Source organism: Lampris incognitus, unplaced genomic scaffold (assembly GCF_029633865.1).
Source record: "Lampris incognitus isolate fLamInc1 unplaced genomic scaffold, fLamInc1.hap2 scaffold_238, whole genome shotgun sequence".
Taxonomy (NCBI): Eukaryota; Metazoa; Chordata; class Actinopteri; order Lampriformes; family Lampridae; genus Lampris; species Lampris incognitus.
This window is the reverse complement of record NW_026611196.1, coordinates 36,193-42,500: the sequence shown is the minus strand read 5'-3', so window position 1 is coordinate 42,500 and position 6,308 is coordinate 36,193. Positions and strand designations below refer to the sequence as shown.

Sequence of the window (6,308 nt, the reverse complement as noted above, 5' to 3'; positions counted from 1 at the left end):
CCCTCTAGCCAACCACAGCACATGGCTCACAGCGAGAGGTGGGTGGTAAAGAGACGCTGGGCACATGATTGGTTAATGGCAGATGATGTCACCTGAAGGAAAATCTGTGGTCGGTTACTTGTTGAATTAGTTAGCCTGTTAGCTGGTTAGCAAGCGGACGTTTAGAGTCAGCTTTATTCTCTAGACTTGTGGCCAACACATTGGCCACATCACTTCCCAGTGTCACTCAGTGAGACTTGCTGTGATTGGATGAAATGACTCTCTAAGAGAAGCCAGTGGCAGTCTGCTGTTCTGGTCATGTGACTGTGATGAAATGTGGATCCTTATCCAACTGCCTTTTTTGTATCATTTGAAGACTTTATTTAAACTGATTTTAGCTATGCAGTCAGTCAGCGTACAAGGCTTCCCTCAGCTGCTCTTCTGGAAACTCCCCACCTCTGATAACACCAACAATCATTTTTCCTACAATCTTTTTTTTCATTTTGCACTTTCTCTGAAGACTTCCATGTCAGGGGTGTTACACTGCCCCCTATGGGCGCCACGCTGGATGTTAGTGTGGACACGATACAGCTGAGATGATGGGAGTGGGGAGAGGAGTAGAAAGAGCATTAGTCTTAGTCATCTCATCAAGCAAGAGAGACATGAAGGAGCGGAGAGGAGAGACGGGAAGAGGAGAGACAGGGAGAGGAGAGACGGGAAGAGGAGAGACAGGGAGAGGAGAGACAGGGGGAGGAGAGACGGGAGGAGGAGAGACAGGGAGAGGAGAGACAGGGAGAGGAGAGGCAGGGAGAGGAGAGACGGGGAGAGGAGAGACGGGCAGAGGAGAGACAGGAAGAGGAGAGGCGGGAGGAGGAGAGACGGGAAGAGGAGAAACAGGGAGAGGAGAGACAGGGAGAGGAGAGGCAGGGAGAGGAGAGACGGGAAGAGGAGAGACAGGGAGAGGAGAGACAGGGAGAGGAGAGACAGGGAGAGGAGAGACAGGGAGAGGAGAGGCAGGGAGAGGAGAGACGGGAAGAGGAGAGACAGGGAGAGGAGACACAGGGAGAGGAGAGGCAGGGAGAGGAGAGACGGGAAGAGGAGAGACAGGGAGAGGAGAGACAGGGAGAGCAGAGACAGGGAGAGGAGAGACAGGGAGAGGAGAGGCAGGGGAGAGGAGAGACGGGAAGAGGAGAGACAGGGAGAGGAGAGACAGGGAGAGGAGACACAGGAGGAGGAGAGACAGGAAGAGGAGAAACAGGGAGAGGAGAGACGGGAAGAGGAGAGGCGGGGAGAGGAGAGGCATGACAATGAGCAGAGGTGGTGTCCAGCTGGTATGTTCAGCTGGTATGGACAGCAGTGTGTGTGTGTGTGTGTCCATGTGAAACATCTGGGTCCAGATGGGTCCAGGACACCAGTCTGAGACCACAGGCCCTTTTTCCTCCACGTGTTATTTGCGCAGTACATTCATGGCCGTATTTATGTTGTGTTGTAACACGATGATGTATTTATGTTGGGGTTCTTACATCCTTCTGTATGTATGCTTGCAGCCCATTAACCTTTTCTTTCACGTTTTGTCAAACGTGTGACGAGCGCGGCCGCAGTTGTTTGTCGGTCATGTTTTGTGCTCACGTTTTATGTTCGGTAGTCTGGGTTTGTGTTAATGGTGCACTTATTGTTTGGTGTTGATAATTCTGCATATCTGGGGAAGTTGTATTGCAATACTGTAAATATCATGAAGCCCGAGGATCACCCCGCTCCGCTTACCTTGGAAGCGGAACGGGGTCCTCAGAACGTTCTGGAGGTGAAGGGGCGACATGCCGGACTCTGCACTTAACAGGACTAAATAGTCACACAAACCACAAGCCTGAGGAAAGATGACTCCAGATGAAGACTATCAGATGTCAGACCAACCTCCCAGGGGCTCCCGGATCAGAGGAAACATGACTCCAGATGAAGACTATCAGATGTCAGACCAACCTCCCAGGGGCTCCCGGATCAGAGGAAAGATGACTCCAGATGAAGACTATCAGATGTCAGACCAACCTCCCAGGGGCTCCCGGATCAGAGGAAACATGACTCCAGATGAAGACTATCAGATGTCAGACCAACCTCCCAGGGGCTCCCGGACCAGGAGCGCGAGTACGAGATGTGGGACGCAGTAATGGAGGCGGATGTTCCTGCAGCACCGAGGGTCCAGACTGAGAGCAGTGACGAGACCTACAGAGGCCTTTCCCACTGAAGGCAAGGGGAACAGAAACACCTTCAGCTTACCGCCTTCATCAGTCGTGCCTGGATTTCAGTATTAACACCCTCTAAAGTGTGGGAAGTCATTTTCCATCGTCTTTCTGTGATCGAGAAAATGTACTTGAGCGCTTGGTTTTGTGGAAGTTCTCCTCCATGTTGATGTGACCTGATTCTTCTAAACCTTATTTAGGAAGGACAACAGATATTCCAGCTAACGGGTTTTCTTCAGCAAGTGTCCGGCCGGCGTTGCTGTGGCTCGGATTGGTGTTGTTTTATGCAGATCTGCTAACAGGCCTGTGTCCGCTCAACCAATACGAGAAGCCTTCATGACAATCTCTCGACTTCTTCTGACCAGTCCCATCAGGCCCAGAGGAGAACCAGTCACATCTAAGGGCGGGTTGGACTGAGGCTTGGCATTTAAATGTCTGTTAGTGTGTGTGTGTGTGTTTCGTTGTCCATCTGTGCTGTCGCTATCGAATTCAGCATGAAAGCACACGTCCTCGTCTCGGCCTCAGAACAGGAGCAGACAGACTGGCGGCAGCGTCTCAGGTCGAGTGCGGTGGAGTTGTTGAACGGTGATGCGGTGTGTCCTCTCGGTCTGTTGGCTCTGACTGTCTTGTGAGGGACTCCTTGCTGACATTTATGGAGAAACGAATGTCAGTTGGTGTTTTTATCAAGCTAAGACAAGAGAAGCGCTGGAGTCTCTCCACTCAAAAGACAGACTTTCTCAAAATGTCCAGTGAACTACCTGATGATCTAAAGGCGTACGAGACGGCTCCTCTGTGTTCCCACCATAAGCTCTTACGTCTGCCAAGAATACTTGTAGAGGAATTTGATAGTTTTCTTCTTTTTTTTTACTGCAGCTATCAGATGGGCTGGACACAAACTAGGGCGGAGAAAACATGTCAGACATTATTAGAAACATTATTGCTGTTGTGCTTTTATTATTCTGAAAATTTGTAGAACTTTCCAAATCAACTATGCTGTCTTGAACAACCGCATGAGTACTTTTCTTTGTATGATGCTGTCATGTTATATCATGTAATGACTCTATCTGCTGTGTCCAAGTATTTCTAGGCTGGCTTTACGTCAACCTGCTTTGATGACTGGTTCATATTCCTGAGAGGTCTATTCTAATCATATGTAAACGTCACATAGGTTTCCATCTTATTGCATCACACATGTATTTACGTTCTAAATGTCACACAAATATAGTATCTGCTTATGTCTGACTCTTCAGTCACTATGGATAAAGCGTCTGTTTAAAATAGTGAATGTCAAGAGTCCCCAGAACTGCTATCTGTAGCTAGCCAAAGACTCTGCTCTGTGCCATCACAGGTAACCAGGCTAACGGGGATTTCATCCCGGGCTATCACAGACCACATTGTAACGTGGGCTAGCCAGCCTGTCCGGACAGCAGGATTAACCCCAGCTGATAAGACGTTACAGTGGGAAATGAGGCGTCAGTGCTCTGCTGGCTGGCCTGGTCAACAGCAGCTAACCCTGGGCTGAGATTGTTGTAGTTTGAGCTGAAAATGGCTGCTTAACCCTTTAAGATTATTTAGCTGTATATATAGTATATAGACATACATACTGGATTACAGTCCAGTAGTAAGGAGTGCCACATGGAACCACTGTAAGCACCCCCACGTTTCACTGCACACTGCGGCGCCAAGGTTCCACCACACAGGGATTTGTTGAGATCTTCTAAATCTTGTTTTCGTTCAGACGTCCGAATGCCGAGAGAATGAGCAACGTCATGTGGGTAAGACGACCTGATTCTGTGCTTTGATGTCCATTTGGTTTGGCTGTAAGCTAAAGACCGCTGCTGTGGTGCTAGCTGTAGCGGTAGTGCAGATGAAGCACACCTTCCTTAGACCTAAGTTGCACCACTTGCACTGCTGTGTTAGTGCCATCAGCCCTGTGGCAGCGTGTCTATGTTCCCTCAACCCTATTTCATTGAATTCACGTACACTTCACCTAACCTACCTTAACTTGACTTAACCTCTCAATCTGCCTAGCCGCAACTCAGTGCTGACATTACCCTAACCTTAACCGACAGCTAGCCTATTCCATAGCTAGCCTATTCCATAGCTAACCTATTCGATGGCTAACCTATTCCATAGCTAACCTACTCCATAGCTAACCTATTCGATGGCTAGCGTATTTGATGGCTAATGTATTCGATGGCTAACGTATTCGATAGCTATTCTATTGATTAGCTAACGTATTCGATGGCCAACCTATTCGACAGCTAACATATTCAATGGCTAAGCTATTCGATAGCTAACCTATTCGATGGCTAATGTATTCAATAACTAACGTGTTCGATAGCTAATGTATTCGCTAGCTAACGTAGTCAATTTATAACCTATTCCATTGCTAATCTATTCGATAGCTAACCTATTGGATGGCTAACCTGTTGGATGGCTAACCTATTGGATGGCTAACCTATTGGATGGCTAACCTGTTGGATGGCTAACCTATTGGATGGCTAACCTATTGGATAGCTAACCTATTGGATAGCTAACCTATTGGATGGCTAACCTATTGGATGGCTAACCTGTTAGATGGCTAACCTATTGGATGGCTAACCTATTGGATGGCTAACCTGTTGGATGGCTAACCTATTGGATGGCTAAGCCACAGGGCTGAGGGAACGTAGGGCTGACGCAGGGCTGACCCCGGCCGGCCCTGCTGCTCTGTGTGTAGCTATATGTGACCTCTGCCGTGCTGTAAATAGATGTATGTATGTAGTCATAGCTGCTGACATACGATAACGTCATATAGTGAGCTTTTTGGTCTTTAGCTGTTGACTCTGTGACAGTGAAAGTATTTCAATGTAGTGAGGCAAAACAACACATTGACACCTTACGCAGCGCAGCGCTCCATTGATCCTCGCCCCAGTGGGAATTGAACCCTCAACCTTGTCAGTGGCGGTACCTAAGAGCAGAGTGTCCTTTTGTGACTCTGAGTCTCTGGTCTGCCATGTTAAACCATTTTAACACACTGATGACAACAGAACAGCTGGACTTCAGTTCCCCGTCCAACTACAATGAGACTTGGTAGGACGGAGTGTCACTAGTATAGAGACCGTTACTGAATTCTCCATCACATGGCCAACCTCGCTACTGCTGTACCAACCTTCGAACCATCATCTAATCTTACATTTGGTTACCCCAAAATACCACACATCCATATGGAGGAAATACCTTAACCTCAGTCCTTACAGGAAACCCAGGCTGTAAAAATGATCTCAAATCATTTTGTTTTCATCTGTTTTCTTGTTGTGCCACAAATCTGGGGGTCTGAGGAATGATTTGCTGGTTCTTTGGGTTCAGTATAAGTACATGTTCTTAATGGGACCCAGGAAGAAGGCTGGCATTGAGTCTTTGGATGTCGCTTGCTGCAAGCTAACAAGTAAAACCTACCCAGAGTGGGATGATGTAAAGCTGTTTTCACTTACTTTTACTCATAACCCCCCAATGTGACTACTGGCGAGTGAATTAAAACCACAAATTAAATGTCAACCCCAGATACGTGAAGTTAGCCAACCCCCATTGAAATGAACTGAGGCAGTCCGGCTGTGATATGACTGACAGATGTCTGTAGTTTCGGAATTGGGGAAAATGGCCTCTTGCGTTTGAGGGAGGAAGAAAAACCACGAATATGTAAATAAGTTTCTTTTCATTCTCTGAATGCTGTGTTGATTTTGTCTTTCTCATCTGAAAACTTGTTTGTAAGTCAGCCATGATGCAGGACAGAGTCGGACCTCCGACATCCTCTGTAGACAGCTGTCCATCTCTCCATGTCACTGCAAACTGAGGTTTTGTTTGTGTCAATTCGTTGTAAAGAGAAGAAAAAACACACCAAGATGTGTTTTGAATTAGTGTCTCTTAAAGTAAATTTGGGGGGAAATGTCTGAGAGCGTTTTTAAGTGGGCCCCATCAAACATCAGAAATCGACTCGGTGCATGACGGTAGTCCACTGACTTCCGGTTTCTACTGCAGCGGTCATACCAGTTTCCTGTTTGTTGGCGCGTGCTATTGACAGTGGCATATTTTTGGCGATGCCTGCAAGATTTA

General features: G+C 47.4%; 1 protein-coding gene across 1 annotated transcript in view; it reads left to right on the top strand.

Moving 5' to 3' along the window:
• LOC130133147 (bone morphogenetic protein receptor type-2-like) overlaps positions 1–699 on the top strand; it is a gene marked incomplete at its 5' end in the record, with an annotated part of 37,324 nt that extends 36,625 nt beyond the window's left edge. The window contains one exon of the mRNA XM_056301937.1: positions 1–699. This exon is cut by the window's left edge and continues 181 nt beyond it.
• Between the last annotated feature and the right edge of the window lie 5,609 nt (positions 700–6,308).